The following is a 13,542-nucleotide window of genomic DNA, read 5'->3' as shown; positions in this document are numbered from 1 at the left end:
CACCGTTTCCTTCTGAATGTCAATCTGTTTCATTTCCTCTGTTACCCTATGTCCTTGGCCCATCCATACATCTGGGAGATTGCTTGTGTCTTCCTTAGTGAAAACAGATCTAAAGTACTCATTAAATTCTTCTGCCATTTCTCTGTTTCCCATAACAATTTCACCCAATTCATTCTTCAAGGGCCCAACATTGTTCTTAACTATCTTCTTTCTCTTCACATACCTAAAAAAGCTTTTGCTATCTTCCTTTATATTCCTGGCTAGCTTGCGTTCGTACCTCATTTTTTCTCCCCATATTGTCTTTTTAGTTAAGTTCTGTTGTTCCTTAAAAACTTCCCAATCATCTGTCCTCCCACTCACCTTGGCTCTGTCATATTTCCTTTTTTTTAATGCTATGCAATCTCTGACTTCCTTTGTCAACCACTGTGGCCCCTTTCCCCCCTTTGAATCCTTCCTTCTCTGGGGGATGAACTGATTTTGCACCTTGTGCATTATTCCCAAGAATACCTGCCATTGCTGTTCCACTGTCTTTTCTGCTAGGCTATCCATCCAGTCAACTTTGGCCAGCTCTCAGCCACGTATTAATCTTTATAATCCTTCTGTTCCTTGCCTCACTCGCACGTGGCACGGGTAGCAATCCTGAGATTGTTACCCTGGATGTCCTGCTCTTCAGCTTCGCACCTAACTCCCTGAACTCCCTACGCAGGACCCCCTCACTCATCCTACCCATGTCATTGGTCCCTACATGGACCACAACATCTGGATTCTTGCCCTCCCTCTCGAGAATAACCTGCACCCGATCTGAGATGTCTCGGACCCCGGCACCAGGGAAGCAACATACCATCCGAGACTCCCGATCTTCCCCACAAAACCTCCTATCCGCCCCCCTGACTATAGAATCTCCTATCAATACCGCTCTGTTCTCTTCCCTCCTCCCCTTCCTAGTCGAGGTTCCAACCTCAGTGCCAGAAACAGGACCACTGCAGCTTGTTCCTGGTAGGTCATCCCCACCAACAATATCCAAAACGGTATACTTATTTTTGATGGGAACGGCCACAGGGGTGCTCTTCTCTCTCTGTCTGTTCCCCCTGCCTCTCTTGACTGTCACCCATTTGCCTACCTCCTGTCTTTTCGGTGTGACTACCTCCCGATAACTCTTATCTATCTCTGCCTCTGCCTCCTGAATGATCCGTAGTTCATCCAGCTCCTGCTCCAATTCCCTAACTCGGTCTGATAGGAGCTGCAGCTGGATGCACCTATTGCAGGTGTGGTCATCAGGGACAACTGTGTTGACCCTGACCTCCCACATACTGCATACGGAGCACACCACTGCTCTAACTGTCTTCCCCATTACCTGATCCTAGATTAGTCAGAATAAATGAAAAACAGGCTTCTTGTCGAAGACCTCTTGTGCCAAAGCCCGCTGAGCCAAAGCCCAGCACTCTGCTCCTGCGCACTCCGCTGCCCGCTCCTGAAAGTGGGTCGCTTTTTAAAGCCCGCGCTCGCCGCTGACGTCACCCATGCTTGCGCAGCTTTACCTTCCTCCTCAGGTATTCTCCAGGTAGGTCCGAGGGTCTTGGCCTACCTACAACGGCTGATCCTCCGATCTCCAGTCGTATGTCGATCACGAGCACTCCTTACTCCCGCTCCACTGCATTGAGACAGGTTAAATAAAGTCTTGGGTTCCGCTGGGTCCTAAGGTCCACTGCATTGATACAGGTTGAATAAGGGACTTGAGCATCTGCGAGGGGTCCCGGAACCAATCCCTCGTGGATAAGGAGGGCCAACTGTATCTCCTCAGGGAGATTCTATTTTTGCAATGCTGACTTTTTTTTGGTGGTTTGATATCTTTTAAGTTATTGTTAAGTCACTGAGTTCAGATGTTTGTATAAATGGTTCTGGAGTAAAACTACACCAATCAGCCTGTGCTCCCCAACAACTAATATCTTCGAAGTGAGCAGAGGGAAGGGGCAGTAAAGGATGAACTATCAACAGGGTTGCTGAAACTGTTGTGAATGAAATTCGATAGCATAAAGCTCTTTCAAAAGATACCACTTCCAGACTTTTTGCAGCTTGAAATAACTATAATTAAAGTAATTATCCTCACCAGTGATGGACTCTTGACAGTTTCTGATAATCAGACGTTTGGAAATTTATGTTTTGAAACTCTAGAAGTTAATTGAAAGAAAAATACGGGAGCCAGGGATGCTTTGTGTGCTTAATTTTCTTTTCTTTTCATGAGATGCACACATATGATACATGCCATTCACCTACGTTTTACATATAATCCATAATGAATTATGCAAACAACAAGGAATGCTTAATCAAACAATATATACAATATTACTTAATATGTACAATATTATTAAATACACTACAGGAAGCAGTTCACAAGCATATAAATAACTGAAAATTATTTTTTAAACAATTTAAAAAGCTAAATAGCAACAGAATAATGTTCTGTTAAACTATCGTGGAGCATTAGAACTAATTAAAAATATAAGCAAATTAAGGAAGTAGCTTACCTTTCCAGTCAAAGTCAGTAATCCCTTTCAAATGAATGGAGGTATGTCAACTTCACTTAATGTGAAGCAATGGAGTGTCTCCAGCCTTGGATTGGAGTGACTTGGATCTACTCCAATTTGCCTACCGTCACAACAGGCCAACAGCAGATGCCATTTCATTCGCCCTTCACTCAACCCTGGAACATCGGGACTGTGAAGGCGGGTACACTAGGAAGCTCTCCAATGACTACAACTTGGCCTTCAATACTATCATCCCTCAGAGCTAATCAATAAACTTCACAACATTGGCCTGAATACCTCCTTGTGTAACTATATCCTCTCTTTCCTCACTTGCTGAACCCAGTCAGTTTGGATTGGCAACAGCATTTCCTCCACAATCTCCATCAGCACAGGTACACCACCAGGCTGTCTGCTGTACTTACATTATGCATATGACTGTGAGGCTAAGCACTGATCCAATACCATATTTAGTTGACTGACACCACCACTGTTTTTGGGCAAATCAGATGTGGTGACAAATCAGCATATGGGAGGGAGACTGATAATCTGGCTGAGCGGTGCCACAGCAACAACCTCTCACTCAATGTCAGCAAGACCAATTGACATCAGGAGGAGGGAACTGGAGACCATGAGCCAGTCCTTATTGGGAGTCCAGAGGTGGAAAGGGTCAGCAGTTTTAAAGTGCTGAGTGTTATTACAGAAGATCTGACCTGGATCCAGCATGCAAGTGTCATAATGAAGAAAGCACGGCAGCGCCTCTACTTACTTCAGAGTTTGTAAAGATATATGGCATGTCATCTAAAACTTTGACAAACCTCTATAGATATGTGGTGGAGAGTATATTAACTGCATTATGGTTGCATTTGTTCTAGTATGAGAATACCAATGTCCTTGGAATGGAAAATCCTTCAAAGAGTAATGGGTATGGCTCAGTCCAACATGGGTAAAGCGTTCTCCACCATTGAGCACATCAACACAGAACTTTGTCGCAGGAACGCAGCATCTGTTGTCAAGGACCCCCACCATCCAGGCCATGCTCTATTCTCACTGCTGCCACCGGGAAAGGGGCACAGGAACCTCAGGATCCCACACCACCAGGTTCAGGAACAGTTAATACCCCTCAACCAACAGGCTCTTGAACCAGTAGGGATAACTTCACTCATTTTCACTCTCCCCCATCACTGAACTGTTCCCAGATCCTGTGCATTCACTTTCAAGGACTCTTTATCTCATGTTCTGATTATTTATTGCTTGCCAGCTCATCCATCCACCCCTCACTCCCCACCATTTTGTATTTTCACATTTTCTTGTCTTTTAGACATTGGTTGTTTGTCAGTCCTGTTGGGTGAGGTCTTTCATTGATTCTATTGTGTTTCTTGTATTTACTGCAAATGCCTGCAAGAAATCTATGGGGACATCTATGTACTTTGTTAATAAATTTACTTTTATCTTTAAACTTCCATTGGGGCTGGTTATGCTCCGGTTATCAGCTAATGGCAAATCCAGTGGAAGAGTAAATTCAGCTGCTGTATGATCCGATTGCTGGCTTGTTTCTGACGTGCACATTGCAATGCACAGGTCTACAGGGAAGAAAATAGAGCTGACCAGGGAAGAGAACCATTATTTTCTACGGAGCCTCCAAGAAAAGACGTGTAGTACGGGCTGAGATTTCTTGCCATTGTTCTTCCCATCAGTACTGGGAAAGGTTATGGATAAAGAGGTTTTAAAATGCAGTGAACACGAAGTAGGGAAGAGAGAAGTAAAGTGAAAGCTTGTGAGAAGGTGGAAAGCAAGTGAGATTACATCTGCAACAATGCTAGAAGATAGTAATGGGGAAAGTAACAACTAGAGACTCATTTAGGGGAAGTACAAATAGGATAAACTGATTTGTTATCTAACATCTCCAAAGGAAAATTACTAAGTATTCATTAATTTTGAACTTATGAGTATTTCCAGTAGATTTTAATTTTAAATTTCATTTTTCTGACATCTAAGTATTTTGATTTGCCATCCATCATCTTGTCTTTGAGGTGATTGTTGAAAAGCCTTTATTTTGTGGTAGGGATAGTTCATTCCTGTTCTATGTGAAGCCATGTGAGTTTGAGAGAGTATTATCTAGACCCCCACCAATGTTCCCTCTAATTTGTAATGATCAGGGTGTGCAAAAATCCTATGCTGTGCAATTTTTTGCCCGGTGATAACAACATGTGCACACTGAATTTTATATATCGAGTTTGATCGTTTTCGCTCTCGTTTTTCTGCACTCTCACAAAACGTACATAGCAGGCCTGTAGCGGGTAATGAAGGATTTTCTTGCTGGAGCTTTTGCACACTGTCCATATGTGATTTGCTTGCTAAATGACACTTTAAAAAGTCAAGCTTCCAAATATCACTCCACTTCTTCCCACTTGCAAATTCTCTGGCAACTTTTGCATCATGACAATACACGCAGGTTATTGTACATAAATATTTCTTGTAGCTGCACGTTGCTGACCTCATGAGCTTTTGGTGTAGCAGATTCTACTGTTTAATTAAGCCATTCCACTTTAAATGAACTAGCAGTTCTTTTGTGCTTCACGCCCTTTGCTTCTTAGGAATTCAACAGTGAATCAATAATTTCTTCAATAAAAGCAGTATAAATAAGCCAGTTCTAAAATCTGCAGACAAATCTTCACAAACTCCACATTGTCAACACTGTCCTCTGATGCACCATCAATAACTCACGCTGAGACTTAGGAAGCGAGATATCGGCTTTTATTGACTGGAAGAATAAACAACACTACATCCTGGGGAAAATGAGCGAGAGCAGCAGCCCACAGTCGCCTTTATACAGGGTTCTGTGGGAGGAGCCACAGGAGCAGTCAGCAGGGTCTGTGGGAGGAGCCACAGGAGCAGTCAGCAGGGTCTGTGGGAGGAGCCACAGGAGCAGTCAGACAGGTATATCTAGTTCACCACATCCTCATCAGAAACCAGAAAAGGAAATGTGATTGTGCACAATCGTGAGACATACTTAACATGACAACGAAGTAGGGGGTGATAACTATTTGTGCGCAGTTTTCATCCCTTTGTGTATGCACACCTTAGTGGGAACATGGGAACATTGCACCCCACCCCCACGATGAAAGTTGTGCTGCACCAGGACAGGAAAACGTAATTGTATACTATGTGATACAATTCCAATTTAATAAAAGATGATGAATTATAAAGAAGAAATTATTGCAAGTTCTGTGATGTCTGTGACTTTCCTTCACATCCTCCATTCCTGCCTTGTTAATCCATGAAGATCCTTGTGAATGTGCTATGGCATGTTTGTAGGCTGCTGAGCCCAGTACTAGGAATGTGGCTGAGATAATTTCTCCTTTAACCTGTTTACCCTTCCACCATTATTTACCCTTAGCAACTACTGCTCTCAACCCTCCACAAACCTCATCCATATCACCAACCTGACAGTTGCCAATCACACTAACCACCTCTCCCCGCAGATGAGCTTGATTCTCCTTCCAGGCAACTATTTCTTTATTTTTCCCCTTGCTTTTACACTTCCCTCTTTCAGCGCACCATATGTACAAAAGGTTCAGCATGAATGGGCAAGGCCTACAGCAGTGCACCTGATATGTTGGGCCTCCAGTGCTCAACAGAAGAGCGGCAGTTGGGCCTTGATGCCAAAGAACTTCTCGGCCAGTGTGCTTCCCTGAATCAGAAGATTCAAGGCTTGAGATTGTGTTTGTCAGTCTTCGGTGCACGAGTGTAAAGGAGAACAAAATGGTTGTTTTTCCGGATCCAATGTAGCATTTAAAAAAGCAATAAGCATAAAATATGATAGGTCCTGTAATGTGGGGGGGGGGGGGGGGGGAGGGAGATGACAGGTGCTGAGGGGCTGATGTGGATGTAGTGGTGGTGGTGGTGGGTAGGTTAATGGGTGGAGGTGTTGATCGGCCTGACATTTTGGGGGAAGTAACCGCTTTTGAGTATAGTGGTCCTGGCGTGGATACTGCACAGCCTCTTCCCTAATGGGAATGGGACAAGCAGTTCATAAGCAGGGTGAGTAGGATCCTTCAAGATATTGCTGCCTGCTTTCCGGCACCTTTTCGTATATAAGTCCTTGATTGTGGATAGATAGGTGCATTGGCCAGTCCCCTGTCCACCACAGAGCATGTTAGGGTGCTCTCTACTGTGCATCTGTCGAAGGTCGTGAGTATTAATGTGCATAATCCAGCTCACTCCAACCTCCTCAGAAAGAGGCAGTGAGGAGCTTTCTTGACAGTGGAGGATGTGTTCTGGGCCTACGAGAGGTTGTGTGAGATGCGCACTCACAGGAGTTTGAAACTGCTGGCAGCTTCCACTGCTGTGCCACCGATGTGAAGGGGGTGTGTGTGTGGATTATCCTGAAGTCTGTAACCATCTCCTTTGTCTTGTTGATATTGAGGAAGAAGTTATTTGCCTGGCACCTGGCCTCAAGCTCTTCCACCGCCTCTCTCTAAGTTGTCCCATCTTTGCTGTTGATCAGCGAACTTGACGATGTGATCAGCCATGCAGTCACATATGAGCAGAGTGTACAGCGGTGGGCCCCATGTTGAGTACAGTGTGGAGGGAGGAGTGTCTGTGCATACTGACTATCTGAGGTCTGTTGGTTGGGAAGTCCAACACCCAGTTGCACGGTGGTGTATTTAGACCGAGGAGTAGGAGTTTGCTCACCATGGTCTGTAGGACAATTGTGGTAAATGCTGAACTGAAGTCCAGAAACAGAATTCGTTCATAAGTGTCCTTGTTTTCTAGGTATGTCAGGGTTAGGTGCGTGACAGATGCTATAGCATCTGTTGTAGAGCAGTTCTGTCAGTGAGCATGTTGGTGAGTGTCCACTGTGGCATGAATGGAAGTTTTGATATGACATAACTTAAAATTTCACAAGTATTTAATTACTTTGGTATCATTCAACTTCCCCATAAGTGGTGGCCATTACATCTGAGTTACAAACTGTGATAGATAACCAGACTGTACACAAGCTCTCAAAGATGCTAGAAATAGCAATCAAAATCAACATTCAGCAGATCGGGTAGCATCGTCTGAGCCCATCTGAGAGAAACCACAAAGAGCTTGAAGGCTAAGATGGTTTTATTATCAGAAATCTGCATTCAAGATGAAAGGAGACTCGGGGGCAATGTTCCCTCTAATTTTTAGTAGTCAGTGTGCGCAAAAATCTTACGTTGTGCAATTTTCTTTCCTGTGACAAAGGTATGTGCGCACTGAATGCCCATGGCACAGTTTATGTAGGTTTACAAAATATTTGACATAAAACTGCACAGGATAACAAAATAACATACATATTTAAGTCACTCAGTTATTTTCTCTCTGTCCTGTCTTTGGCATTTACCCATTCTTTGTAAACTCTTTCTGGACTAAAAACTTACATCCAATTGATAGCTTTTGATTCTCATTAACATATCCAAATGACAGTCACCTAAACGGTTTCGCAGCTTGTTTTTGAGTTGATTCATTAGGCTAAAACCTCGCTCACAGTCCACACTAGACGCAAGAAAGGTTCCCCCAATGTCCATCAACTGTGCAAGGTCGCAAAACTGTTCATTTTGAAGTACAAATGCCACCATTTGAGCAAAAGTTTGAAATCAGTTTGGATTTAATTTTTTCTTGCATGGAAAATTTGAAATCATTAAACTGTCTAACTTAACAGTATTTTCAGCTGGAAAATCATGATGTTTTAGACATTTTAGACTTCGATCTCCTCTGGGGTTGATCGTTTTCGCTCTTGCTCATCAGCACTTAACCATAACATGCGTAGTGCTCCTGCAACAGGTAATGACGGGTTCTGTTGCCTGAGCTTTTGTACACCATCCAGATGTGATTTATTTGCCAAATGACGCATCAGAAAGTCAAGTTTCCAAATATCATCCCACTTCTTTCCACTAGCAAATTCTCTACCACAACTTTCGCATCAGGACAATACAAACAGAAAACTCCAGTTTCCGAATCATACATAAATATTTCTCGTAGCTGAACGTTCATGACCTCATGAGCTTTCGGTGTAGCAGTTTCTAATATTTTGTTAAGCCATTCGACTTTAAACAAATTTGCAGTTCCTTTGCGCTTCATGCCCTTCGCTTCTTTTGAATCCGACATAGTGAATCAATATTTTTTTCAATAAAAACTTAGTAAGCTATCTACAGGATTTGAAACAGATCTTTGTAAACTTTACGATATGAACACTGTCCGCCAAAGATGGCTGCCGCCATGATGCAGCTGTACAAACCGGAACAGGAAAGGTGAGGTGACGTAAATTAGTGACGTGCATTGTGGTATTTGAAAAACTGACTAACTAGTTAACAGAAACATTTAGCTAGAAGATTATTTTCAATAAGTATATTTATTACTACATTATTTTAGGTAGCTAACCTTTTGTGTGCACATTAATTTCCTTTGTGCGCTGGTTGAAAAATGTGTGCGCGCACATGCGCACAGTTTAGAGGGAACATGGCTCAGGCCAAACTGAAGTAATAAAGCCGATGTACAGTGTATCACCTCAGCTGTGGACAGTACTGCAGCACTTGGTTCCAATAGGACAGAATGAACCACACTTTAAGCTCTAACCCAGCCCCTTCCTGCTGAAGGGTTTTGGCCAAAACGTCAACTGTACTGTTTGTTCCATAGATGCGGCCTGGCCTGCTGCGTTCCTCCAGCACTTTGTGTACGTTGCTTGGGTTTCCAGCATCTGCAGATTTTCCGTTTGCGACTGGCCCTTTTAAAGCTTTTCTGACTCAGGTTCGGGCTTCGTTGGATTAACTAATGAGAAGCTCAAAGATTGCAAATGGGTGCTGGCTGGAGTTTCAAATAAACGTCATCACTTTGTGTACACACTCGAGTCGCAGATGCTGGAAAGTTGTCTTGAGTAGACTTAGCTGGCTAAAGCTGTTTTTGCAGCCTTCACTCTTCATTGAGTTGGGCTCTCATGAAGCTGCAATTGATATGTAAATGGATGTGACAGTCGTACCAGTGGGAGTTCTTGGTAAGCAATGCATTGTGGCTGTCCGCTGTGAAAGAGACATGTTAGGTTGAGGTCTTCTGATCGTATGGGTCCCTTCCTTGCGGTCGCTGTGGAATAAGCCTGGATGTTCAGATGTGAATGGCTGTTTGCTATGCTGGAGAAGCTGTGACTGTAAGTACTAGTTGTACTTTACCCTTTCCAGTCATGTTAAATGGATGATAACCAGTGTGTTCAGATCATAGAACGACGACAGGACGGGGCAAGGCTTCCCTCGCAGTCCCTCCTTCTCTGCTGAACAATACTTGACCTCCTGCTTAGGCGGGCTCTTGTTTCAGACTCCACAAACATCTTGAATGTTAACAAATTAAAAATAAATTAGCTGCAGTTCAGAGGCTTATTGTCAAAACAAACCGTGCATGCACGCTGCACACACACGTGCACAGACATGCTGATGCTAGTTATAAGCCATTAGTGCAGTTTTTCTAGGATCTATTGATTGATGGAAGTAGATTCTAGAAAGAGAATTCCATTAATTATATTTACTATTTCTTTCCTGTGTCAAATCTAGGAATTGGAGGTATGTGCCAGGTGGCAGGGAGCAAGTTCAGCACAAAGGCCAGTCGAGAGCAGTGAACAATGCAGTATTATGGGTTCAAACCGCTGCCAGAACACATTTCAGTTAGGTGCTGAAAATCTCCTGCTGTGCACGTTGACCTACAATGTGATTTTTTGTGTATTTTAGTCCAATTTTGTAATGCTGAATGCCAACTTAACCATTGATGCGCTCATAGGAGAAATCAGCAGAGTTCTTGTTGGGGCCTTTTTAAATTGCTTCAGTTTACTCAGTTTTTTTGAAAATCTGTGGTACTGAAATTTTTGTAAGCAAGATCTTTTGCTTTCTTGAGGGTGGGGCGGACAAGCATCTGAAAACAGACCTTTTCATTCCAGTGTGGAAGGGAGGGATGTGAGCCAGTTAATGCACAATGAGATAATGCAGACGGCAGCTTGTGCAGTGGAGCATCATGGAGCACTGATGAATTTATTGCTAATCCAGTGGCAAGTCAGCCGCATCAGAACTAAATAAATCCGTTTTGTTCTGGCTGAAAGCCACCATGTTCTCAAACAAGTGGCGACCGGAGCAAAGTCACAGGTTTACAAAACTCCTGAAGAACTTTACTTTTGTAAGGAGTTATTTCAATGCACTAGTTACCATTGTGAGGACTTTATCTCAATGAAGGGTGTTGTAGTTGTCTCAAACAATTGACTGACCAAACAAGCCACATAGTGTAGTGCTGAGGATTTTGATCTAATAAGAAAGCTTGTTTAGCTACTGGATTTGGATGAGTTCCTGCCAATAATGGTGGTACTGGGCATGTTGGACTGGTGCATTAATGGAAATGTCATCTTTCAGGCTATATGTTATGTTAAACTGAGGCCTCCTTCAAGTGTGTGTGAGAGATCAAGTGACATTTGAAGAAGGCCAGGAAGTTTCCCCAGTATCCAAGTCAATACCTTTCTCTTCAGTCATTATCACAGAAAGTTAGGTTGCCTTTCTGTCGTATGTTGTGCATGTGACTTGTATGCCAGTGGTTTGTAATCTAATCCACCCAATTCAACATCTGAAAATAAAAATTGTGAATCTGAGTAATAGTGAGAAAATACCAAAAATGCTCAGTAACTCTGGTTTCATCTCCAGAAAGAGGAACGTAATATTGATGTGCCATTCTTCGGACAGTTACAGCCAATGACTCTACTTAAAGCCAATTCTGACTGTGTATTTTTTAATGAACAATGAACGAGGTATTTTGATACCTGGGCAGTGCTGTTGCTGACGATCCCCAGATGCACTGCTGGCACGGTAGCATAGCAGTTTGCATAAAGCTGCTACTGTTCCAATGTCCTGCGTTCAATTCCCACCGCTGCCTGTAAGGAGTTTTTACGTACTCCCCGTGATCGTGGGTTTTCACTGGGTGCTGTGGTTTCTCCCACATTCCAGAAGTGCATGGGTTAGGGGGTTAATAGGTCAAATGAGTGTAATTGGGTCATGCGGGCTCTTTGGGCCAGCTGGCCCTGTTACCAGACCATTTAAAAAAAATTAGTAAAGAAATGGGCCTTGAGAATGAAATATTGGCCTTCATGTGTAGAGCAAGTCTTCAACCCTGTTATCTGTTATGCTAAATGAGATTGCTGATGTTAAAACCCGGAGCAACAAAAAATCGGCTGGAATTGTGAGTAGCATTTTATAGGAGGAAGGGATCTGTTGGGGTTTTGGGTTTAATCCCTGCATCAGGACTGAGTCCCTCCACAGGGTATTTGTTGTTCCACATTCCAGCATCTGCATCTCTTGTGTCTCCATTGTGCTACTTCACTCTGAAGTCTCTTCAAGGCATGATGACGTTGAAGAGCTTATTCTCCTCTTCTAGACCTGGTGCAGCACTTCAACTCAAAACATTGACATCTCCTTTCCACCAACAATGCTGCTTGACTTACTGGTTGTATGCTTGTGAATATCGCGGTGTAGAAGCTGCTGATAGCTGGTACGGTTCTGCTGCAGGAGTGTGAGAGTTGTAGAACAACGGTAGAGATTGAGTTGTTGTAGGTTTACATTGGCATCCCTCCATAACAAAATAGTCAGGACTGCTCAGAACATCAGATCTATTTGGGATAAAGAGTACTTGGTCCTTTCAGCACATTTTGGGTATGACACTAACATATATTGCTTCGTACACCCAGTTATTTTGGATATATGTCTTTAAAATGTAATAATAAATCCCTTTCTCTCTGCGCAGACGCTGCCTAGCCTGCTGCATGTTTCTGTTTTCATTTCTAATGTTTACTTACTGACTTTTTAGTTTAAGTGCAACCTTTTCTGTAGCAGATTGATCTGTGTAATTGCACTGTGCTCCAGGGACCTGGGTTCGGTCCTGCCTTGTGTGGAGTATTCATGTTCTTTCCATGGCTGTGCATATGTGCCTCATTGGTGGAGGCCAAGGCTTTGGGTATTTTCAAAGCAGAGGTTGATAGGTTCTTGATTTGTAAGGGTGTCAATGGTTGTAGAGAGAAGATAGGAGAATGAGGTTGGTGGGGGGGAAATAAAATGCCCACGATCAAACGGTGGAGCAAACTCGATGGGTAAAATGGCCTAATTTTGCTACTACATCTTATGGTCTTGTATATGCAGCAAAACAATGGGCAGGGTAGAAATTGAGAAGATTCTGACAAGAGGGTTTCCAATTTCGATCCTCTTCATCTCAGGTCAGCGTGCCAGTGCTTCATGTGGTAAGCAGATGCTGTCTTTCTGTGAGAGTGATGCAAGTACCCATGAAGCATACATAAGTTGCATAATTACTGCTGGGTGCTTCAGAAACCAAGAGAATCAATGTCTGAGCTCACTGGCAGACACAATCTCGCATTATTGCTGGATCACTGTCCCTCACATTTTCAGGTCACATCTTCTGATTGTGTGTACAGAAACATGGCTCTCCAGAATGCATTCTTGGTGTGCATTAGTGCAGTAGAGATTTCTTGATGGAAGAGTCTTTGGGGAAAACATTAGGCCAAATAGCTCACTCTTTTGTTCAATGTTAAATGAACTGCATTGAACCAAGGCTGTTACCCCCTTTTGGCCTGATATGAAGGCAGTAGGAAAAATAATATCCTTGTGCTTAAATCACATTGACAATGTAATCTGGATTTTTTTTTCATTTCACTCTGTCTCTCCCTTCTGTCTCCCTTCTTCCTAACCTTTCCCTTCACTGTATCAATTTTTTTTTATCCTTCTTTTCACATTTTGCCCTTTGTCTCATTCTCTTATTGGATTTTGGGAAGAAGCAGCATTGCTTCAGTTCTGTGGTTGAGTCAGAGGCAAAAGGTCTCTAGAAGCAGCAGGAACAGGGGATACTTAGAGGTTGTCATTACATTGCGATATTCATCAATGTCCTTCATGGGAACTGAGAATCTCTTAATTGAAAGTTGTCATGGGCATTTGGTAAGCTGGTTCTCAGTAACAGTTTTTGTGAA

At 43.1% G+C, this 13,542-nt stretch overlaps 1 protein-coding gene across 6 annotated transcripts in view; it reads left to right on the top strand.

The window, feature by feature from the left end:
- The window catches only part of ankrd6b (ankyrin repeat domain 6b), a 184,907-nt gene that overhangs the window by 53,724 nt on the left and 117,641 nt on the right, over positions 1-13,542 (top strand). Inside the window, exon 1 of one of the 6 annotated variants that reach the window (XM_073056379.1) lies at positions 9,525-9,693. The exons of the other annotated variants lie outside the window; for them this stretch is intronic. The gene's annotated coding sequence lies outside the window, so the exon portion shown is untranslated. Of the gene's footprint in view, positions 1-9,524; positions 9,694-13,542 lie in introns of those variants that run through there. 6 annotated transcript variants of the gene reach the window in all.

This window comes from Hemitrygon akajei, chromosome 9 (genome assembly GCF_048418815.1).
Source record: "Hemitrygon akajei chromosome 9, sHemAka1.3, whole genome shotgun sequence".
NCBI classification, from domain to species: Eukaryota; Metazoa; Chordata; class Chondrichthyes; order Myliobatiformes; family Dasyatidae; genus Hemitrygon; species Hemitrygon akajei.
This window is presented reverse-complemented; position numbering and strand designations above follow the sequence as displayed.